Source organism: Chiloscyllium plagiosum, unplaced genomic scaffold (assembly GCF_037043375.1).
Source record: "Chiloscyllium plagiosum isolate Xiang-an unplaced genomic scaffold, Cpla_swu_hap1 HiC_scaffold_5, whole genome shotgun sequence".
Taxonomy (NCBI): Eukaryota; Metazoa; Chordata; class Chondrichthyes; order Orectolobiformes; family Hemiscylliidae; genus Chiloscyllium; species Chiloscyllium plagiosum.
This window is the reverse complement of record NW_028270143.1, coordinates 77,091,502-77,116,900: the sequence shown is the minus strand read 5'-3', so window position 1 is coordinate 77,116,900 and position 25,399 is coordinate 77,091,502. Positions and strand designations below refer to the sequence as shown.

At 39.7% G+C, this 25,399-nt stretch overlaps 1 protein-coding gene across 6 annotated transcripts in view; it reads right to left on the bottom strand.

The window, feature by feature from the left end:
• znf804b (zinc finger protein 804B) overlaps positions 1-25,399 on the bottom strand; it is an 870,963-nt gene that overhangs the window by 8,212 nt on the left and 837,352 nt on the right. Inside the window, exon 3 of one of the 6 annotated variants that reach the window (XM_043690317.2) lies at positions 595-627. The exons of 4 other annotated variants lie outside the window; for them this stretch is intronic. The gene's annotated coding sequence lies outside the window, so the exon portion shown is untranslated. Of the gene's footprint in view, positions 1-594; positions 628-18,326; positions 18,454-25,399 lie in introns of those variants that run through there. One more of the 6 variants, XM_087987328.1, reaches the window with a different exon arrangement.

Genomic DNA, 25,399 nt, shown 5'->3' with positions numbered 1-25,399 from the left:
AGAAACAAAAATAATCAAAAATACTAATAAAAGGAAGGTCTCCAAGTAATATTTGTGATCAAAAACAATACCATTGTGTTTTAATTTAGTACCACATGACAGACATCAAGAAGCAGATGATGACATCACTTGATTCCATACATACAGCAGGCAAACAGCAGCCAAGACAAAATACTAGAACAATAAAGCTTCATCCTAATCATAGTCTCTAGGCTATATTTCACCTGTTAAATCTGAACAAAATGGGAGGGTAACCTGCTGCATAGAGTTCCATATGGTGTCAAGCACTGCATTTCAGCTTGAAATGTATGCTGTTCATCTTCAAGCATATTTTTGGGGAAAGCAGAAAAGAAAATCATTCCCACCTGTCAAGGAAAGAACGTAATGCTTTTCTGGCACTGCAGAAAGCAGGCGTTGGAGAGCAAATGCCACTTCACTACTTACAGTCCACATGACAACCAGCAAAGCAAACGGGGCAGCGCTAAAAACAGAACATCAAACTGCTTACAGCATGTTTACACCAATGATGCAGGCATCAAGGGAATGGGAGACATAAAGAAGTACAGTCATATACACTAGCATAAGGGAACTCACTCTAGTGATCTGCGCTCCATAAAATTAGAAGCACTTTTGTGCAGAGTGGTATTTTGTTTGATGTCACACCGTAAAAACAGGACAAAGTAAAAATACAAAGCAAAGAGAACAAGTAAACACACAGAAAGCATTACAGGGCAAGCAAGATTATAGTTATATCCATGGTATTAAAATCAATACATGTACACAACAGAATATTCAATTTTTCAGTGCTTATTAAAGCTAATCATGATAATATAAGAAAATTGTTATGAAGTAATTGATTGTGATATTGTCCAAGGCATTTGCAAGGTATCATTTCCCCATTAACCAGCTCTGACAAGGTAACCTTGTGAACAAATTAAGAAAAGCATTCCTTGCAACAACAAACACCATTTATTCTAACTTCATAAAATTTGGTGAAGTCTTTTTAACCTTCTTTGTCACAACACATATTTCTTTTTAGCACACACTATCATACATCAATTAAAATATAATACTGGTCAAAATGTAAGGAACCAATTACAAGACTATTTTGTGAAAGAAGGAGGAATTTTATTACTTACTGACTTCAAGAACAATAATAAAACATGACAGCAAATACACAAATAAACCATGTATAACACTAAAAATGAGAGTGTGCCTGATTCAGAAAAGAACAATAAAGATTATGAAATTTTAAAATCTTTAGAGTACTTGATGTTAGATTTTTAAACTGAGGCCACAATTTTGTCATAGGTGATTCTTGCCCGCAGGAGTAGCCGTATTTTCAAATATCTTTGAGAATTTAGTGAATGGTTGCTCTACCAATTTGCCTTTTCACTGGGTGCTATTTCTGAGTTGATGATGATGATATAGGGAGAGAGAGAAATAGACTACCAGTTACCATGCCAAATTTATTCCTCTCACGCTTGATCAAAAACAGCTACTGCAATATAGTTCCTTGGTATATTCCTGTGTCTAGCTTCACTGTTTTCTTGTAAATTGGATAATCTGCAGGCACTTTTCATGTACAATATGTGCCACTTATTAGGCAAAATGCAAATTGAGAAAGGAAATGGCAATTTCCCAATACCTGAATGTGCAACTGGTTTCAATCCTACTTATTAGTTTTGAAATCGATTTTGCTTATTCCACATAGGTTTCCTGAATGTGCCTCAATCAAATTGGTCAAGCAATTGTTCCAGATATTTTAGGTCAATAGATTTCACTTAAAAACCATTTTAGTCCTTGAAAGCTAGATAAAAATCAAACGATGAAAGTTAAAAAAATTTATAGCCTGTATCTTAGTACTATCATGACACAGTTATAATCATAAAAGGTTAATAAACAACAAATGTGAAAGTCAAAACTTAATTCCAAAATGATTTTGATCTCAAGGTGATTTGTACTTGCATGAAACTTTACTGATAGTGGAAACATTTACCATTATCTAAAGAGTAATTTTAAGAATACAGTTCAGGCTATTTGTCCCCAAAACATTGTTGAGGTAGTTAACAGGGGATAATATCAGTATTATTCTAAATTTAATAACTAAATTAGGTTATCAAGATGCAAAAGCAAAATAACTGTCCTGACCATTTGATTGGTTTATTGTTGTCACGCGTACCAAGATACAGCGAAAAGTGTTGTTTTGCATGCTCTACAGACATATTGTATCATAGAAAGTTCAACAGGGTAACAGAACAGAGTGCAGAATACAGTGTTATAGCTGCAGAGAATGTGCAGAGAGAGAAAAATCAGAATTAACATTTGAGAGGTCAGTTCAAAAGTTTGATAACAGTGGGTAAGAAGCTGTTCTTGAATCATTCAAACAGATAGCTGAATTAACACATTGTTTTAAATCTAAGTAAGTATATAATGATTAATCATCTGAAAAAATGAAGTAGTAAAAAAGAATTTCAAATAGCCATGTTTGAAAACCTTTTGGCACAATTTCATAAAAGTCGCAGTATCATTGAATTATTACAGTATAGCAAAAGGCATTCAGCCAATTGTGTCTGTGCCAGCTCTCCAAATGAGTGATTTACCCTTTACTACTACCCTGCGTTCTCCCTGTAGATCAATATATTCTCCCTCTTCAGATAACAAATCAATTCTTTCCTGAAAGTCTTAATTGAACCTGCTTTCATCACACTCTCAGGCTGTGCATTCCAGAACAAAACAACACATTTGTGTCAAAAACATTTTCCTCACGTCCCCATTGTTTATTGCGAAAACTACCTTAAATCTGTGCCACTTGTTCTTGTGCCTTCCACCAATTAGTACAGCTATTTGCTATCTAACCTTTACAGACTCCTCAGGATTTTGAATTTGCATGTCAAATCTCATTTTAAATCTCTATTCTCTAAGGGAAATAGTACTAAATCTTCCAATGCATCTTCATAAGAAAAGTCCCTCATCCATGGGAATATTCTTGTAAAACCTTTCTGCATTCTATCTAATGTCTTCACATGTTTTTTGACGTGTGGCACCCACTGCATAAATGTAATAACTTTCATGCTTTTATACTTTTCACCCCTTCTAATAGAGTCATAGAATCATAGAGATTTACAGCATGGAAAAAGACCCTTCTGTCCAACTCGTCCATGCCGAGGATACTGTGTTTTATTAACTGTGCTCTCAAGATATCCTGCCACTTTCAATGTTTTATGCACATACAAACCCACATCCCTCAGCTCCTGGTTTTCTCTTTAGAATTGTCTTTCAATGTTCTTCTTTCAAAATGAATTACTTCACACGTTCTGACATTTCATCTGCTACATATCTGCTCCTTTGATCCATTTATTGTTGAATTTCTAAACTATCCACCACTCAGTTGCCAAAACTTCCAGGTTATGTGTCATCCAGAAATATTGGGATTGTGCCATTTACAGCAATGTCTAAGTCATTGATATAATTCAGGAAGAGAATGGGCCTCAACAAGCATCCCTATGGAAGTCAACATTTCTTCTCATATTATTCATTCTTCTATCCAGGGGAGAAAAAATTACAAATTGCACACAAGTTGACTTGCCTTATTTGTGCCCCTGAGGTTCTGCTATTCCTTTGGTGAAAACTGAGGGAAATAAATGAACTATAATCCTTAAGCTAGAGCCTGAGCCCATTTTATCCTGCTCCAAAATTTCTGGATCTTTTCTTAATGCTTTATGCATTTGCTTAGGGTGAGGAGGCAGTGCTGTCATGGTAACGTCACTGGACTACTAATCCAGAGGCCCAGACTATTCATTGCTACAAATTTTGGATTAGTGGTGCTGGAAGAGCACAGCAGTTCAGGCAGCATCCGAGGAGCAGCAAAATCGACGTTTTGGGCAAAAGCCTTTCATCAGGAATAAAGGCAGAGAGCCTGAAGCATGGAGAGATAAGCTAGAGGAGGGTGGGGGTGGGGAGAAAGTAGCATAGAGTAAGAGCTTCAGGGCAGAGGAAATGACCTGGGAGTTGCAGTGGGAGAGGGACTCCCTGAGATTCTTGTAGAGAGAGGAGGAAAACTTCTTCAAGGCAGGCATCCTTGCAAGAGGATTCGCAGTAGGGTTAAAATCAACTAGGTAACAACAATGACTGCAGATGCTGGAAACCGGATTTTAGATTAGTGTGCTGGAAGAGCACAGCAGTTCAGGCAGCATCCGAAGAGCAGCAAAATCGACGTTTTGGGCAAAAGCCATTGCTACAAAGTCAAAGGTTTTCAACTTGTATTCATCAGGATTGGAACATCAGAAATCAAGGCTTGAAATGAAACACCCATTTATACAACTTGACAAGAGGGTGCTGATTGCTTGGATAGAGATGCAGCTACAATTGTTTGGGCAGCACGGTAGCTCCGTGGTTAGTACTGCTGCCTCACAACAACAGGGACATAAGTTTGATTCCACCTTCAGGCGAGTTTGCATATTCTTCTCATTTCTTTCCACTGGGTGCCTCAGTTTCCTCCCATAGTCCACAGATGTGCAGATGAGGTGGATTGGCCATGCCAAATTACTCATAGTGTTCAGGGATGTGTAGGTTGAGTGTGTTAGCCATGGATAATGCAGGGTTATAGTGTAAGAGTATGGGTCTGGGTAAGATGCTCTTCAGAGGGTCAGGATGGACTTGTTGGGCTGAATGGCCTGTTTCTACAATGTAGGGATTCTATTCTCAAAAAAACATGCAAATCTGACAGCTAGACTCTGATTAGTCAGAGAGTTGATATGGGGAAAGGAGCAAGAATTGTCAGTCTCCATAAATGTTTTCCCAATGAATAAGGAACAATAAAGAAAGTTTACTGCATGCTTGCTGTCATGGGTTGGGCATTGAGTATAAAAGTTAGCAAGTCATGTTACAGATGTATAAAACTATAATTCAGCCACATTTGATGTATTGTGTGGTTGCCACACAATAGGAAGGATGTGGAGGCTTTGGAGAGGGTGCAAAAGAGGTCTTCAAGGATGTTGCCTGAATTGGACTGAATTAGCCATAAGAAGAGGTTGGACAAACTTGGAATTTTTTAAAATTAAAATATCAGAGGCTGAGGGGTAACCTGATAGAAGTATATAAAATTATGGAAGGCATGAATAGGGTGGGTAGCGGGAGTGTTTTTCCCAGGATGGAATATCAGATACTCAGGGGAATAGGTTTAAAGTAAGCGAGATATTGAGACGTCTTTATGGCCAGCTCAGTGAAAGGCAGTGCTATTGTCAAAGCACATGCATTTGTAAAATAAAATGTGATTGGTGACTGAATGCCAGTCTCTGAGGAGTTACTTCACTTTGGTTTGCAGGTTGGTTGGATCATCTGCTGCTAAGACACAAGAACAGTGTAATTCACCTTTCTTTCAATCAAAATTAATCTTGGGATATAAGCACAATACATTTGTATACATGAGAGTTCTTATTCCATATTTGTGAATTTTTAACATTTATTCTGTAATGGAAGATTATTTCAGCAACATTTTAAACCATGTAGAATCATATTACTTTTTACCATGTTTATTCACTTCTCTTCAGCTGGCACATATATACATTATTTTGTTAAATTTTACCTTCAAACATTTTTTATCTGTAATATACAATTCAGGTTCTTGAAATCTAATAAGACTCCCTAACTCATTCACTTTAACTTCAGGCAGTATATTTTCTATTCATGCTAAAAGCATGTATGACTAATCTCCTCTCTGTGAATTCTGTCCAGACAAGTCAGTGGCAAACCCAATTCCATCAGGCAACATGCTATTCTGTGACAGACAGCAGAACATAAATTCCCCATCTAGTTTTAAAAAGCATCACCTTGGATTTCATCCAAAATAACAAAACTCATGGATGGTGTTAATAACCAGTCATATCATTTATGTTTGGAAAAGAACTCATGGGAGTAAACAGGAACAGAAGTAGTGTAATTGTTAAATAACTAGTTTAGTAATCCGAAGAGCTGGGTTAATGACATGGAACAAGGGGCTCAAGTCCTGCTGCAGCAGGCAGGGTATGTAAATTCAATTAAATAGACAAATCCAGATTAAAAAGCAAATGTAAGTAACAGTGGTTAGAATTATTTTATTAAAATTGCTTCTGGTTCTCAAGGGAAGAATATCTGCTAGGTTCACCTAGTTTAGCCTATATATGAGTCCAGATGTAATATCATGCAGCTTAATCTTGACTGGTCTCCTCAGTGAAGCAGCAAGTGACTAAGTAGTATTCAACATCAAATGATCCTCGAGATTATTTAGGATTGGGGAATAACTGTTGCTATTTCCAGTGACATCCACCTCGAGTAAAGTCATTTAGAAAATAGTTCCTCAATGGTTAAAATAAAAAATTCAGCACCCTGTATTTCATTGACCTTAGATTTCAGGAATCTTAAGAAAAGTTAGAGATGTGATACAAATGGCAACAGTAGTGAAAATAAAACTCCACTTTTACTTTGGAAGAAGGTTGTATCTCATCAGATTGAGGTGCTCAAATGACAAATCAGTGCTGGGTCCTTTACTTTTTGTCATTTATATAGATGATTTAGATGCGAGCATAAGAGTACAGTTAGTAACTTTGCAGATGACACCAAAATTGGAGGTGTAGTGGACAGCGAAGAAGGTTATCTCAGATTACAACAGGATCTTGATCAGATGAGCCAATGGGCTGAGAAGTGACAGATGGAGTTTAATTCAGATAAATGCGAGGTGCTGCATTTTGGGAAAGCAAATCTTAGCAGGACTTATACACTTAATGGTAAGGTCCTAGGGAGTGTTGTTGAACAAAGAGACCGTGGAGTACAGGTAGATAGGATAGTGAAGAAGGCGTTTGGTATGCTTTCCTTTATTGGTCAGAGTATTGAGTACAGCAATTGGGAGGTCATGTTGCAGCTGTACAGGACATTGGTTAAGCCACTGTTAGAATATTGCGTGCATTTCTGGTCTCCTTCCTATCGGAAAGATGTTGTGACACTTGAAAGGGTTCAGAAAAGATTTACAAGGATATTGCCAGGGTTGTAGGATTTGAGCTATAGGGAGAGGCTGAACAGGCTGAGGCTGTTTTCCCTGGAGTGTTGGAGGCTGAGGGGTGACCTTATAGAGGTTTACAAAATTATGAAGGGCATGGATATGTTAAATAGACAAAGTCGTTTCCCTGGGATGGGGGAGTCCAGAACTAGAGGGCATAGATTTGGTGTGAGAGGGGAAAGATATAAAAGAGACCTAAGGGGCAACGTTTTCAAACAGAAGGTATAACATGTATGGAATGAGCTGCCAGAGGAAGTGGAGGAAGCTGGTACAACTGCAACATTTAAAAGGCATTTTGGATGGGTATATGAATAGGAAGGGTTTGGAGGGATATGGGCGGGGTGCTGGCAGGTGGGACTAGATTGGGTTGCGATATCTGGTCAGCATGGACGGGTTGGACTGAAGGGTCTGTTTCCGTGCTGTACAGCTCTATGACTCTATGACAGAAGGGAAACAGTTGCCAGATCCAGTGAACATCTCCATATTGATGGGCAGTAGCTTAGGATCTGGCTCAGCAGTGATGTTTTCTATAAGTCAGCCTACTTATACTCACTGAAGAATGACAGCTTGGTAAGTTACTGGAGAACCACTGTTATCTGTACCACCCTGTCACAAGTCACTGCTCTCAAGAAAGAAGAGAGGCAATTAGAGTCATAGAGTTGAACAGCACAGAAACAGATCCTTCGGTCCAAACTGTCCATGTCAATCAGATATCCTAGATTAATTTAGTCCCATTTGCCTGCATTTGGTCCACATCCCTCTAAACTCTACCTATTCATATACCCATCCAGATGCCATTTAAATGTTGGAATTGTACTAGCCTCCACCATTTCCTCTGGCAGCTCATTCCATACACGCACCACCCTCTGTGTGAAAAAGGTTGTCCTTATGGCTCTTTATCTTTCCTCCCTCAACTTAAACCTAAGCCCTCTAATTTTGGACTCTCCTACCCTGGGGAAACGACCTTGGCTATTCACCCTATCCATACCCCTCCTGATTTTATAAACCACAATAAGTTCACCCTCCCAGCCTCTGACACCCCAGGGAAAATACCCTCAGCTTACGAAGCTCCTCCCTTTAGCTTAAATCCTCCAACCCCAGCAACATCTTTGTAAACCTTTTCTGCAGCCTTTCAAGTTTCACAACATTTTTCCTATCACAGGCAGACCGATTTGCCAACTGAGTAGGAAAAAGATATAAAAACACTGTTTGAGGATGGTCTTTTCCTCCCTACACTTTACACAAAGAAAAACAGAATCAGGTCTTCTGTTCAATTCTTCCGTCCATGGTAGCTTCGCCTGAATGGAGTATTTTGCATGGAAACTAGGAATGTCTAATACATGCAGCAGCAGGCAAGCTGCTAACAGTAATTGGGAGAGGAGAGAACTCTGCATATAGACTGAAGGTCCTGGAGAAAGTTATTTCTCAAAAGGGAGAGGACACTACAATATGATAGCATGAAATCTGATAAAACGTCATTGGACACAGCAATACAAAGGTAGTCAGAATTGGAATGCTTATACACCAGGGGTTACAAGGTGAAAGTGACAGAGAAATCAGATGGCAGATCACAGAATGCTGTGTAGTAAGCTAGCAAGAAGATTTTCTATGAGATTGTCATCAAACTTGAGATGTGTCCCTTGGGTATCAGTACCGCGGGATAGTATATTAGAGTTGTAAGTGGTAAGGCTGGAGTTTCTGGATAGACATATAATTGTGTGCATTCCCCTGAATATAAATCCCTTCAGCATATTAACACTTCTGAAGGATAGGGTCACCTCCAGGCAATGAAAATCAATAAAAACAGTAATTCAAAAGAACGAGGACAAAAAGTATTGAGCCAGAACTTCATCCAGCTACAATCACACTTCAGGAGCAGTATTTCTACAGAATATTTAAGGAACCTAAGGATGGGGTTTAACCTTGCCAGTTCAGCAGAAATGGAGCCAATCGAGCTTAAAATTACTTCTGGGGCTTTCTCATACCTTGTCGGACCCTAAAGTTTTAAACCACCACATTTTGACTGTGTTTCAACTGCCAATCTCAGGCAAGCAAAATCCAAATGAAAAGGTTAATGTTACAGACCAATAACATCACATCTGGTCTCACTGTATGTTAACTCAAAGTTGCGTCATCCTGCCTGGACGCAGACCCACCAGCAAATGGATGGAGCACTGGCTCTGATGACGAGCTGTTTTGTTATTGCTTGTTTGTGAGAAGAGTTTGCAGCTTTCACAGGGTAGAGCTTTTCCCTTCCTGATATCATGTGAGCAATGGTGAGACAGTCGGGTAAACACAATGAGAATGGCAACAACAGAATGTCAGCAGCAAGAAAAATATTCGCTATTTTTTCTTTAAGCCTTAAATGGTGACTTCAGCATCCTATTCTTGAGTAATGATAACCATTTTTCCATGCATTCACATCTCAATAATAACTTAATTTGCTTTATACACCATTTCCAATTTTTCTCTTCTTCCCCAAGAAAATTAGACAGGGACCATTCCCAATATAAACTAGAGCAGTTGCTCCTTGCTGATTGCTGTTCCAATTCTTTCTCCACAGCAATGTCCCTGTGTGCTCAATGGCCACCATCCTGCACAACCTTTTAGCCCCATAAATGGTATTGGCAAACTACCAGCCTCACCACATCACAATGCCAGCCTCAGGCCAGTTTACACACCACTTCGACCTTTCAACACTTTCCTTTGAAGGTCAGGGACATGGAGAATTTGCATGCTTCTGCCAGGTTACCTTTTGGGCAGAGATACCTACGCATCTTATGGATCTGCAAAAGATGCATCCAATGACTCTTAGCTTGCTTTCTCAGTACTTATTCACTTTTTACTTACTTGGAGATTGCCAGCCTCTCTGAATACTTCACATTACTTTCTTAGTGCACACTGACTGACTTCAGCGCTAACCTGCAGGATACCAGCCTCTGCATGATTTGCAATGCTTCCGTAACACAGGGTCTTCAGTATTCCATTATAAACTGCTACCCTTGGAGGCTTGCATTGCTTTTCAATGGAAAGGCAAAGTCAGACAGCTTGTCATGGTGGGGAGCATGAACAGTTGAGGAGCTGGCTTGTTGCTGTCTGGCACCATGCTGCAGCAGAGTCACGACTGCAGAATGAAACCTTTGGATTTTGAGGCACTGACGAGAGGCAATTGCAGTAATCCTGCCTCCACTGACTCAGTAATGCCACCCATCTGTTTTCAGTTTGTATTTCATTGATAGGACATTCACACTCCAAAAATAAACATTAAGAATTACAGTCTCAAGTAATCAGGTCAATTATATAGTGCACACTATTTGCTTCTTTCTCATTCAGTTAGCAAATGTAAACAGACAAAAGCATTTAATAGCAACACGTAAGCTTTCCATTTCACAAACACATTCCACAGCTAGCATTGGAAGATGATGCTTGCCATATTCATACACTGAACTGCAAGTATGCAAGGACATTGTCTGTGATGTGGAAGTGAACTTTTCTTTTGAATAGGAATGGGTTATCGTGTTGGTTTACTGGCAGAATTCTATTCCCAATGTAGCATGAAAACTTGGTTGTGCAAAGTTTTTTTAAATAGAGTTACATACTTCAGAGCTTCTTATTGAGGCATGATATTAACCTGTTTGGGAAGCCTCCATGCCATGGCGTAACATGAACTTTCATTGACATGGATTTGAGGGCGAAGGAACTCCGTCAATAAGGTTTTTTTTGACATTCTTCACAGATTGTCTGCTCATGCATCTGACATGGATATTGCAGTGTCTGGAGTTCTTATGACCTTGCTTCAACTCCAAAGACAATGTTGCGGTGAGTAAGGTCAATGAGAACAACAGTTGCTGCACAGCCTCCAGACGGAGAAGAAACTACTCATCTATCACATGGGTATTATACAAGCAGGCTCGATAATGAAATGACATGAGAACAGATATTTTAATATTGTGAGCGAAGTTTTATTTTTAAATGGGAAGAGTTATTTCCAATGATCTTTTAATTATATTGCCTATGTACCCTCAGTAAGCTTATTCTTCCGGTACCACAATGTCTATGTGTAGCCCTGACCTTCACAGCTCTGGTATAGAGCTCTTGGTCTGTAGTTGCTCCTGTTCACCTGGAAGGGTTGGCAATTCTCCCATAGTGCCTTTGGGCTAAGAGGGACCATGTCTGCTGAGAGACAACTGCAAACAGTCCCTTCTCAGTCTGAACTTCTGCAGACTTTGCACCAAGGAGGGGATTGAGCAAGCGGGCACCTCTGAAGGGTCCTGAGAAGTCACTTCTGTAGGTGTTGTGGGTGGCTCATCCTCTCTATTTCTCCTTGCTGGCACCATCTTGTCTCCCTGTCAGGAAGGCCACCTGGGGTGAGGCCGAGGTCCCATGCTCCCTCTCAGCTTGCCACCAATGCTGAGCATTTATGGATAGAGTGTTGCAGTGCAGGGTTAGAGACACAGCTCACCAACATGGAGTGTGCAGGACTTGGCTCTCCAATGGCATGCTAGAACCAGCACAGCACTGATAACATTGCAGGATCCCCTGATCTAGCTTACTGACTGCCTCTGACAAATCTCATAATCTTGTCTATTTGTCTGTGCATGTAGAAGATAGCCAAGATCATGGGGTGCTCTCTTGCTTGTGACTGGTCTCTGGCAGTCCTCTGAGTGACAATGATGTTCCTCAACCAGCCGCAGAGACATGTCATTTACCAACTTGTGCTCCTTAGCCTAATCCCAATAGAGTACCCTCCAAGGTGAAAGTCTCTGTGCAGGCTATCTGCAGTGATGTTACACTCTATTTATTACATTCTATCCTCCTTCGATTTGACCACATGTGGCAAGGATGGCTGCCAAGTGACAAGGAATAACCTCTTGTTGACAACACTTCTACACAATGCCATCATTCCCAAATAGCACAGATACTATCAAAATTAGGGCACAGCCAGAAGGCTACAGAGCTCATGAGTGAAAAGTTCAAATACCTTAAGTGTCTGTTTAAAGTCAGAGTCCCAGTCATTGCTATGAAATAGGAAATGTTTGAGAAACTCAGCAGGTCTGTCAGAGAAACAGAGTTAACATCTTGCATCCCCCATGTGGATATTCTTCAAAATTGCAAGGGGCTGGAAAATGATGGTCTTTATCCAATTGACAAAGGATGAGGAGGAGTAAGTGGAACAAACTGTGAGTTGCCTAGAGCAACAGGTTAAGTAGTAAAGGAGTGATAGAGGAAGGGGGCGCGAATGGTTAATAAACATTGATAGAGATATAAAACAGAGCATTGGGCCTGTACTCCTTCAAGCAAAGCCAGCAAAACACAAAGGAGTTGGGGGAGGTTTTAATTAAAATGGAGGACAGAGATCATGCTCTGAATTTGTTGAACTTTACGTTAAGATTGAGAGGCTGTAAAGTACTTAAGAGGCGTTGTTCCTTCAGCTTGCATTGAGCTTCATTGGAACTCTGCAACAGGCACAGGCAAAAATTTTAGCATGGGAGGAAGATGATTTACAAAAATGTCAAGCGACTGGGAGGTCAGGATAATTCCTACAGTGGAGGTGTTCTGCAAAGCTATCACTCAGTCTGTATTTGATCTCACATTGTGACCAACAAATGCAATAAACTAGATTGAAAGAATTAGAAATAAAATCACTGCTTCACCTAGAGGGTGTGTTAGGGGCTGGGAGCAGTGAAGAGAAGGTAAAGGGTCAAGTGTTACTCCTGCTGTGATTGGGTAGGAAGGTGCCAATGATGCCATCATTACTGCTGTTCACCATCTGCGGATATCACAAATAGTCTCAAATCAGCAATTATTGTTAAAGATCATTTTAAATAATGTATTGATGCACAATGAAAGAGCACAAATGAAAGGTTATACTCCTGAAATTAAAATGCAGTTGAATTTGTATTTTCCCACTCCCAGGAGTTGAAAGGCAGCACATTGCCTACGTGCAGGTAGGAAAGATTGCAACCGTCTCTCCACATCAACTAGAAATGCACAGAATGAAAAGATTGTGGAAACTACACAACCACCTGGAGTAATGTTTGGATATGGAATGATTTTACAACTAGAAGCCTGATACATAACATCAAATGTCATGGCTGTAGGGAGCTTGAACAAATGCCATCTTTACCGCATCAAGTTGTTTTTTCAATTGTTTACGTGATGTTATGAGAGCTGAGCATGCAGCCACAGGGAAGTTCACCCTTATTTTTCTTCATTATTAGGAAACAGTTACAACTGGTCTCATTTTTTCAGATTGTTAAATCTCGATAATAACTTGTGGAATTATCAAGGGCAGAAGATATATCATACTTATCAAATAGAAACAAATAATTTGGTTCAATTTATTTGTGCCAGTGTTTATTTTCTACACACACCTTCATCCACCTTATTTCGTTCAGCACAGAGCCTATTCTTACATTGCTTTTCGTATCAGTATCTGAGGGACATGAGTTATGGCGAGGTGAATGGGAGAATTAGGAGAGGCCAAGTTTATATCAAGATCATCTCATCACATCTTGCACACTCTACCCTAGTGGCATGGCTAGATTCTCACTCGGCAATAGCACATTCCCAGTTGATAATCTTTACGCTTGCTAAACACCTTGTTAACAGCCAAGCTCACCATTGGCTGTAACCTTACTGAACTCGCCATACAGACTAGCCATTGGGAAAATTCAATATGGAAACCAGAGCGGATCCTTGGTCGATTCACCTTGCCACTTGCTCCAAAACAACCTCCATATCAGACACTGGGCATCGGCATTCCTGATGAAGGGCTTTTGCCCGAAACATCAACTTTTCTGCTCCTCGGATGCTGCCTGACCTGCTGTGCTTTTCCAGCGCCACTCTAATTTTGACTGGGCATCAACATTCTGGCACACTCCACTGACCACATGCATCCCATCACCATGGACACTGATATCCGATATTGACCAGCCTTTAAGAATCCTCATGGCACATCTCGGATCCACTTACTTTGGTGTGTTGCTATATGCTTCTGCATTTCAATGTTGCACCAAAAGCTATCCAAAAACTATCATTGTAATGTTGCAGCAGGGACACTTGGTACTCAGGGACATGCACCCAGCTCAGCAACTGAGTCAGGCCACAGCTCTGGGTTCTTTGCTCACTGTCATAGCATTTAGTCACTCTGAAACTACCAGAGATGTTTGTAGAATTCCTGCCTTGCACTGCATTTTTTGCACATTGCACCCCCAGACAGTGATACCAGGCTCATATTGCAGACAAATTGCCTTGTCATTTAATGCCAACACAATGCCAGGCAGCTTGCTTTGATTGTCGGCTGGCATCAGTTAAGTCAAGGAGGATAGCCTTTACTCAGATGTTCCCAGCAACAGTAAGTCAAGGACAGCGTCCAATTCCAGTCAAGGCTCTGCTCAGGGTACTCAGAGTCATGACCTCTGCCCAAAAGAGGTGAGTAGCCAAACACACCATCCACTTGATTCATCCTATCTTAGTGCAGGCTGTTTTTCTTCTGGCATGGGAGACAAGAGGCTTTGCATAGAACCCCTACAGTGTGGAAGCAGGCCATTAAGCCCACTGAGTCCACACCAACCCTCCAAAGTGCACCCCACATGCACCCACCCCCTACCCTATCCTTGTAACCCAGCATTTCCCCTGGCTAACCCACCTTGCCTGCACATCCCTGGACACTGTGGGCAATTTAGCATGGCCAATCCACTGGGGGGGAACATCTTTAGATTGTGGGAGGAAACCGGAGCACCCGTAGGAAACCCACGCAGACATGGGGGAATGTGCAAATTCTACACAGACAGTCACCCAAGGCTGGAATCGAATCAGATCCCTGGTGCTGTGAGGCAACAGTGCTAACCGCTGAGCCACCGTGCCACCCCAGAGCATGAAAGTGGATGGCATCCTTTCATAAGCAAGGTGTCTTGCCTACCTAATGCCAAGGTAAGAGATATCTCAAACTGGCATGAAAAGATGTTGGAGTAAAAGGGAATATCAGGAATTAGGAGCAAATTAAAATAATAGGACCTCAAGTTTATCATCTCTGGATTATTGCCAAATCCCGGAGCAAAGCAGTGTAGAGATAAGACAATTAGGGAAATAAACACAAGGTGAAAAGAATGGTACAGAAAAGAGCGGTTCCATTTTCAGGGGGGCACTGGCGTTAAGATTGAGGACAGGAGGGAACTGTCCCATCAGGACAGGCTCCATTTAAAGCGATCTGGGATCAGGATCCTAACAAGCTGAATAGGGCGGTCACAAGGATCTTAAATTAGTTGGTGCTCAGGAGAGGTTAGTCAAGTTTCCAGATCAAGCAATAGGACAGAAAGTATTGTAAGAGTCAGGAGTCTAACTTCAGGTACAGCAGATAAGGGAACAACTATGAGTAGGGGGGTAGTCAACACAGGACTGAGGATGTTATACTTAAATGCATGCAGTATACAAAACAAGGTAAATGCAACTCTAACATAGATTGAAATTGATGGGTACAATGTTGTGCGCTTTGCAGAGACGTAACTGCAAGGGGATCATGGCTGGGAAGTAAATATCCAAGGATACCCGTCTCATAGAAAGGTCAGAGGGGTTTGCTTTGTCTCACCCTCGCATTCACTGCCTTCTTCCTCTTGACAAGAGCTTCAACTTCTTTAGTAAACCATGGCTCCCTCTCTTGACAACTACCTCCCTGCCTGATAGGTATATACTTATCAAGGACCCGTAGTAGCTGTTCCTCAAATAAGCTCCACATTTCAAGTGTGTCCATCCCCTGCCGTTTCCTCCCCATCCAATGCATCCTAAATCTTGCCTAATTATAAAGCCATAGAGATGTCCAGCATGGAAACGGACCGTTCGGTCCAACCTGTCCATGCCGACCAGATCACCTTTTTCATTCCAGGTAAGCTCGAGTACATTAAACATTTCTGAACTGATGGGATAAAGAAGACCTGGATGCTGCCTCAGATATTTTAAATTCCTCTCACCATATATTCCTATGCTCATGAATAATGTGGACTTTCTTGGAATGTAGAGAATCTTTGATCCTCCCAACCAGCTTTTGTCAGCAAATTCCTGTCCACTGCAAGACCACAACTCCAGGAAAGTCATGGCTTTGAAATGGATGCATCACAAAAAGATCGAGCTGCACGCCTTTTGCAAAATGAAAAAAATATTGCATTCGCTTCAAATAGTTGCAGTTCAGCAAGAATGAGAGTATGCATGCTCAAATGATCTGACAGAACATATCCTGTCAAATCAATAATCAATGCATGTTAAGCTACAAAGCAAGATTTCCACAGCGAATTGCTGCACTTTCCTGCAACATCAATGAGAAGGGAATACCATCTCCAGCACAACTTATGCTCCAAAGATAAGGGAGAATGACCTCACCCAGCAAGCAAAAATCTAACCATTCTGAGACACAGGATATTCTACTTTAAAGGCAGATGAGAATATAAGAGATACATGAAAAGAGAGTGGGTAGAGAACTACCACAACTGTGCACTGCACAGAGAATTTGAGTTAGAAGTTCAAAAACTTAGATTAGATTAGATTACATTACATTACAGTGTGGAAACAGGCCCTTCGGCCCAACAAGTCCACACCAACCTGCCGAAGCGCAACCCACCCATACCCCTGCATTTACCCCTTACCTAACACTACGGACAATTTAGCATGGCCAATTCACCTGACCTTAATTGCAGTAAAACTCAAATGTATGCTCGCTTCAGGAAGAAGCTATTGCAGTTCCAAGTTAAAAATTGAAGTCCTAAGGGGCTTAAATCTATCAAAGTGCTAGATAAATGGATATAAGTGTGAGCATTATATGAGTGGTATACTGGGTATTGTACCTGGAGTGGTGTTTTGAGAATGTGCCGGAGGAGTTTTGGATACTGAATAAAAGCTGTTGTGTTTCTTTACAATTTATAAACGAGAGTTTTGGGATTAATACAAAATACTTTATCATGTGTTTAAAATTTTTGAAATTGTATCATAAGTAGATAGTTTGGATTGTCCTATTTCATCTACATTCTTTTTGCAAAAAATGCTTATATTACTGTTAAAGCAAAATTTGTAACATTGCATGCTTATAGTTCCATGAGAGACCATTTCGTTTAATCCAAAACAAAAACAATATGATCTATCAAGGTAGGTTCCTGATCGAGATCTGACGAGTCCAATGATAACATTTACTGGAACACAATACTGTGGTCTTTGGACAGGTATACGGTCACCAGATCAGATGAGCTATCAGATCTCTAAAGCATTACACTGAAGTTTGAAATTTTTGTCCTATAAATCTTTGTTTTATTTTTTGTACAATTATTGTATTGTCAACATGTTCCTATGAACAGCCACTTATTTCTATTTAGGAAAAGATCTTATTTTCCTAAAACAAAAGCCTCATGCTTAAATGTCAGCATACCTTTAATAGATATGCTCATGATATTATCATGAGTATATATCATATCATTTAAAAGTGTAAAGGCCTCATACTTCTTCTTACCCCAGGATAATTTGAAGCATGACATGCTACTTCGAGCATTCTGCTCTCTGTAACTTAATAGCTTGATGTTAGTCCAGGTAGGTATGTATTCATCAATGCAATATTTTATATGATCGTTAACTATAACAAATATCCATTGGATTCTTTAATACCATGCTATCCATGTCCGGTTTCCTATTTTATGAGGGGTAACATAACTATTGCTGCCTCAGATAAAATACTCTGCTACATGCAAAAGTCTAATCAGTTAGTGAATTAAAAGAGCAATTTTAATCAATTATTGAGCAGTAGATCCAATAAAATGAATTTCTATTTCATGTTTTTATACTTATCTCTTTGCACACGTATTATAGACCAAGTTCACAATACATCAAACTGTACTTTTCCATTTAATTTTACTCATGCAGTACTAATTTCCAACAATGCAATTCAGTCCAAAATACCCGACGAGTCCAGTTTGATTACACTGCACTGGTACAAGACAAATGGCTTATTTTGTCAGCTTTTAATGAATGAAGGACTCTGAACAAGCGTTGGACACACCAGAAATTGTCAGCAAATAACTGCATTGATGTCTGCCATATGCTGTTCATTTTTGGTTTATATAGAAAGTTAGTCATGAGAATACGTGCAAATTGGTAATTAAGATAAACCATTAATCAAATACATTGCACAGGTAAGTAAACATCTTTCATATAATTTATGTCTAAGTACTAGGCATAATCAATTTTACTTTGTTTTTAATAAAAAGGAAACAATAGCAAAGAATATAATTAAAATAATTGAAAATAAACAAATTACCTGTTAACATTGAAGTAAATAAATTAGTCAAGCAATAATGTCTAAATATTTCAATTTTAACTTATTTTCTTTTCTTTATTTGCTAATGTACAATGAATTGTCTGTCAAGACTTTAGGAACATTGGCAGCTTGCTCCAGAAGCTCTTTTTTTTTAAACTGACACATCAGCGATTTCTAGCTTGTTGCTTTTCCCAGAAGCTTTCAGATGAATTGATGCATTATAGTCTCAGTATGGAGCAGGCTTGTTTGTTCCTACCCAGAGTGTTGGGCAGATTAAATACAGAGCTAACCTCATCTATCCCCCAAAATGCTGTGCAATGCTGTTCTGTTTTATACCTGAATGTACAGTGACTCATAATGTTTTCTGTACATAGCTAATGCTTTCTTTGTGAATGCACTGGGTGTTTGCTGAGGTAATGAAGTCTCAACACCTGCTCACAGTGGTTAATATTGTCACAATGCCATTAGACTTTAACACTTCTTTTATATTATTCAGAGATGGGTGATAACCTGTAGACTGCTCTGTCTTACGCATGGATTGATGGCATAGTGTGCACTGTTCTATTCTACTCTCAGAAACACCTCATTGCTATCATCAATCTTAACCTGCATCAAACGACAGTAGAATCTTGGCAAAACACTGCGAAACTAAAAATGAACATGTCATCTGCTAAAATATAAAGTAACATTTGCGGGTTAACTTATTTGAGGCTGTGTGTGAAATGTAGATTGCTGCAATGAAAGAAATTAAAGAACAAAGAAATGATAATTATACACTCGCCTAATTGAAGCACAGTAAATGATTATGAATATGGAAATTATGAGCATTTGCAAGATATTAAATATCAATAAGACTGTTCTGTAATGAATATTAGAATGGTAGCAACAGTAACTAATCCATATTTTTTAAAGACATTTCTGGCATGTTTCAACTCACCAGAGTTGAAAGGTTTGGAAAGCAATCCCAGTCTGTTGCTTTACAGATTGAAACATTCTGTAAAATGCATTTACAATTCTGCAAGGGATTTTTAGTTTGAAAATTATATATTTCTCAACTGATGAAGAACTTAAAACCAGTCTGTTAAACATGTTTGCAATCATTGATCTTTATTGTTGCTGCGAAAAGGCAGATTGTGTTAATGGATAATTCACAATAAATATAAAAATAAAGGGAAAATACTTATAAACGTAATGAGTGGCAATTGTTTGGCAATGGATATGACTAGTAGAGGCATTGTCATAGAGACTGCACCAGTTAATGATAACTGACAGTTGACAGTCAAGATATTGAGGGGACATGAGCTTCACAAGCTAGGGCAACATTTATTGTCCACTCCTAGTTCACATTTAGAAAATAATAGTGAGCTGTCTTCTTGAAATGGCTGCATTCTATTTGGTGAAGATAACCCATAATGCCATTAGGGAAGGAGATCCCATACTGAATAAACAGTGACATGTTTTCAAGTCAGAGTGGTGAGTGGTTTGGGGGGAATCTTGCAAGGTGGTGGTGTTCCCATGCACCTGCTGTCCTTGCTTTTCTCATTAGTGGAAGCCGTGCGTTTGGAAGGTGCTGTCTTTGGAGCCTTGGTGAATTCTTGCAATCCATTGTATAATTGGTAAACATTACTATGATGAGTGTCAGTGGTGGAGTGAGTTAAAGTTTGTTGATGTGATAACAATCAAGTCGGTTATTTTGACCTGGATGACTTCCAAAGTACTTCAATGACTGTAAAGCAATTTACACACCCAGTGATCATTCAAGCACAAGTCTTCTTTCTTTCTGACAAGGTCCAAGGCAATATCCTGGGGTCCCAATGGAAAAGTCCGTAGTGGAAAGGAAGTGAGATGGGATGCTGCCTTCATAACTTCCATTGGTTATATTCCAAGTTATGTTGCACAGCAATAGGTACAGATCAAATGTTGAAAGGTTTGGAAAGAAATCTTGTCAAACAACTTACTGAAGTCCACATAGATCATATCCACCACTCTGCCCTCATCAATCCTTTCTGTTACTTCTTCAAAAATCTCAATCAAGTTAATGAGACATGATTTCCCATGCACAATGCCATGTTGACTATCTCTAATCAGTCCTTGCCTTTCTAAATACATGTAAATCCTGTCCCTCAGGATTCCCTCAAACAACTTGCCCACCACCGATGTCAGGCTTAATGATCTTTTGTTCCCTGGCTTTTCCTTACCACCTTTCTTTAATAGTGGCACCGCATTAGCAAATCTGCAGTCTTCTGTCACCTCATCTATGAGTATTGATGATACAAATATCTCAGCAAGGGGCCCAGCAATCATTTCCCTATCTTCCCACTGAGTTCTAGGATACACCTGATCAGGTCCTGCATTATCCTGAAAAATGATTGAGAAAATGACTGTTGCCTATTTTGTTGCATTGAAACAGGTGCAGTATGTCTATGTGTTCTTTCTGTCTGCAAAGAATTGAGATATGATATATTGAATATAGTTTATGGATATATGTTGCAAACACAGAGAATGCTGATGAACCTCAGCAAGCCTAGCAGCATCTGTGGAGAGACAAACAGAGTTTATGTTTCGATTCCAATATGACTCTTCCTTGGAACTGAGAGTGTTGGAAAACATGTTCTTTTTTATATTTTTGACAGAGGCAAAGAAGGACCTGGAAGGCAGAGGAGGAGCAAGAGGGCAGATGGTGTTGAAGATTTTCTTAAAACTATTGTAATAAGATCAGTTACATTCACCTGAGAATATAGATGATTTAATGTCACATCCAAATGACAGCATTTCTGACAGTGTAGTACTCACTCGCTAATGCCCTGGAGTATCAGTCAAGATTGTGGAATTTGAATTGAAGCTACATTACAGATTCACAGGCAGAAACATTACCAACTGAACCCACATTAACACACAGGTTGATCATAAATCTCAAAAGGCTTGAAAGCAAGTCTAACGACAAGCTTCCATTATTCTTCTCAGAGGCTGAACAGAACTTTTGTGTTTGATGCATATTTGGTTACACAGAAGAACAGAGGCCATTATGGTACTGAGGCCAGCATAAACCCTACAGTAGCAAGTCACAGAATATTACTTTAGAGTCTTAATAATAAATGTGTGTGGAAATTGGATAGCAATTATTATTATTATCATTCACATTTTCCACAGATAAGTTCAAAAGTTTGTTGTGACATCAGCTGCTTTCTATAAGCATCTTTTCTGGGAGTTAACTCACACTATCTGCAGTTACTTGTGAAAGGAATAATTGGCAACCCATTGTGATATGGATCACACTTTTAAAAAATATCTTTCTGGGATGCAGGTTGCTGCAACAAAGCAGTATATGTTGTATATCCAGAGACACAACAATGGCATTAAGCTTCAACCATCATGTGCAGGATTGGAGTCGCATGAAAGCCAGATTACAGAGTGGATTTTTTATTACTCACTTGTGGGATGTGGGCCTCACTGGCTGGTCAGCATTTATTGTCTATCCCTAGTTGCCCTTGAACTGAGTGACTTACAAAGCCATTTCAGAGGGCAGTTGAGAGACAACCACATTGCTGTGGGTATGGAGTCATATGTAGGCCAGACCAGGTAAGGGTGGCAGATTTCTTTCTCTGAAGGGCATTAGTGAGCCACTTAGGCTTTTGCAACAATCAGCAATGGTTTCATGGTCATCACTAGATTCTTAATGACAGACTTTTTAAAAATTGAATTCAAAGTCCACTATCTGGCATGGTGGGTTCAAACCTAGGTCTCCAGAATATTAGTTGAGTTTCTGGATTAATAGTACAACCAGGCCTTCACTTCCCTGAATACCCTGTCACCACAGGCTCTTAGTGAACCAACTAAACATTTACAATGACCCAATCGCTTCCATTGATATCTGGTTTCAGCCACAAATTGCGCACACACCTTTTGCATATATGTTCCTTCTTCATTGGCAGATCAAGTAATATTAGATTGGTAAAATTTGGGTGGAATCATAAACTGCTATCTCACAGCATATGAAAAATTGATACTCTAAAAGTTGCTTGTTTCGAAATATGAATTTGTGTAATGGTACAAGATAAAACAAAACTGCCCTCACTTTGGGTCATCTGATATAAAGCTTCTGCTCACTGTGCTATTGCCCAGAGCAGAAACCCCTTCCTGCAGTCCTCTTGCCTTCAATGCATTTTGCTGTTCTTTATGTGATTCCCTGTTTGCATAACACTGACTGATTGCTGCTAGTGGCTCTTCACTTAAAAGACTCTCATTTCCCATCAATAAGCTTGTTCCTTTCATATTGACAGAGAGTAAAGGCCTCACTAGCACAATGGTAAGAGGTATCTTTTTGAATAACCAGATAAAGTAATGATTGCTGATTGTGTAGTTGTTACGAGAAGGAACTTTTAGTTAGCATATCAATCACCAGTTGTCTGTTTTTGAACTCGAGAATGTGCATTGCTTTTAAAAGCCTAGTATTAAAGACGATTGTGCTCTCTGGCTCTCAGGTGAATGTAACATAAGTCCCTCACTCAAATTTATAGAAGAAGCTGGAAGTGAGAGATGAAAGAGCTGAGGAGTGTGAAAGTGTGGGTTTTATTACTGACTGCAGAATATGTAACCTCTGACATGATCCCACAACTATAATATTTCTGTGGATGTTCCTGTTAGATTTCTGGTGAATGGTGACCCTAAGAATGCAATAAGTGGAGAATTGATTAATGTTAAGGGTAACATCTGAACTATGGTCGTGCTTCATCAACCACACCACTCTCCTTTCGGCTCAGTGTTATTTCCAGCCAGTGGGAGCTTTCCCCAGATTCCCATTGACTTGAATTTTCCTGGGGCTCCTGGAGGTCACATCGAGTCAAATGCAATCTGCATGTCAAGGACAGTCACTCTTATCACAATTCTCAAACTTGGTTCTTTCATCCATGTTCAGACTGAAGCTGTAATAAGGCCTGAAACTGAGTGGCCATGGGAAATACAAAACTGATTATCAGAGATCAGATTATTGTTGAGCAAATGGTTCTTGTTAACATTATTGATGACATCTCCCATCATTTTGTTGAAAATTTATTAGAGTTCTTTTCAGGAGATAATAAGTAGTATAGAAGTACATTTGGATTTCAGAAGGTTTTGAAGAGGTACCATGTATTAGTCTATTTAATAAAATAAGAGCCTATGGTTTTGAAGGTAGTATATTTGCATTGATAGGGGATTGGCTAACTAGGAAAAGATAGAAAGCTGAGATAAGAAGGGCAATTTCAGATTGGCAATCTCTAACTAGTGGTGCGCCTCAGGAGTTAGTGCCAGGGCCACAATTATTTCCAGCACATGTTAATGACTTGGATGAAGAAGGTGAATGTCTTATCGCCAAGTTTACAAATAGCACAAGGATAGGTGAGAAAGCAAATGGTGTGGATGACACAGATTCTACAGAGGGATGTAGACTGATTATGTGAATGGGCAAAACTTGGCAGGTCAAATATAATTTTGGAAAATGTTTGGCAGTAAGCATAGCAAAGTTGAATATTATTTGTGTGGAGAAAAGCTATAGAAAACTACAGAACAGAGGTGACTTGGGAGTTTTTATCTATGAATCACATTTAAATTCATTGGGTAACGAGGAAAGGAAATGGAATGTCAGCCTTTATTTCAAAGGGAATTTTTTTTGTATTCATTCACATGATGAGGGCTTCGCAAGGTAAACTAGCATTTATTGTCCATCCTTAATTGAGGGCAGTTAAGAGTCAACCACGTTGCTGTGGGTCTGTGAGTTGCATGTGGGCCATAAGGATTGCAGTTTCCTTCCCAAAAGGACAGTAGTGAACCAGATGGCCTTTTTCCTGACAATCAACAATGGTTATTATTAGACTCTTAGTTCCCGATTTATTTTTAATTGAATTCAAATTCCACCATCTGCCCTAGTGGGATTTGAACCTGGGTCCCTAGAACATTGCCTGGCTCTCTAGATTAACAGTCCAGCAACCATACTATTAGGTGATTACCTCCCCCATGGAGGTCCAATGGAGTATAAAAGTACGCAGAGTTTACTAAAACTATACAGGGCACTAGCCAGACCATGGCTGGAATACTGTGAACAGTTTTGAACCAGTTTGAATAGAGAGGAATGAGAGGCTATATTTTGAAACATACAAGATTCTTGGGGTGTTGACAGGGCAGATGTAAGAAGGTTCTTTCTCTTTGTGGGAGAGTCAAGGGTCAGAGGGTATAATCTGAGATTAAGGGATCATACATTTCAGACAGAGATGAGGAAGAATTTCTTCTCTCAGAGGGAAGTGAATCTGTGAAATTCTTTACCACCAAGATTGGGCCACTAAGCATAATCTTGGCTGAGATGGACAGATTTTTAATCAGTGAGGGAATGAAGGGTTTGAGGAAAAAGCAGGAAAGTGGAGTTGATGATTATCAGATCAGCCATAATCTCATGGACTAGCAAAGCACACTCAATGGGGAAAATAGCCTATTTCTGTTCCTCTCGTTAATGGTCTTTTAGTCTTACACTGAAAGTTTCTTGCACAGAATAAACTGAGGCAGTCTTCCTCGGCATTGTCAGGTAGAAAGTGGTGTTGTAGCTGTAGCAGGATAGCTTGGCTGGAGTTGTGCAGTTAGTTCTGGTGGTCAAGTCTTCAGTACTACAGTTAAGATTTCATTACAGCCCATATCCAGTATGTTTGCTGTATCCAGTGCCTTCAGGCATTTCTTAATATAATTTGGAGTGAATTGAGTTGGCTGAAGTCTGATGTCTGTCATATTGAGCATATCAGGAGTTATCTAAGATGGATAATTTGCTCATCACATACAAACAATAGACAGGCATACAATTTGAGATCAGGGATAGGCCCCTCACCCCCTCAAGCATTTTAGAGGTTCATGCAATGAAGGGTGGAGGGTGGCATTTGGTACCATCACAGTTCAGCCACAATGCAATCCTAATTGTTGATACAGCCAGTGTAGAAATGCTCACTGGATCAGCAGTCAGTGCAGAGTGATTCGATACATACCACAATGCCAACATTTACACAGAATTATGATCACTGTTCTCAAAATATCTCCCCACTGAATCCTCAAATTAC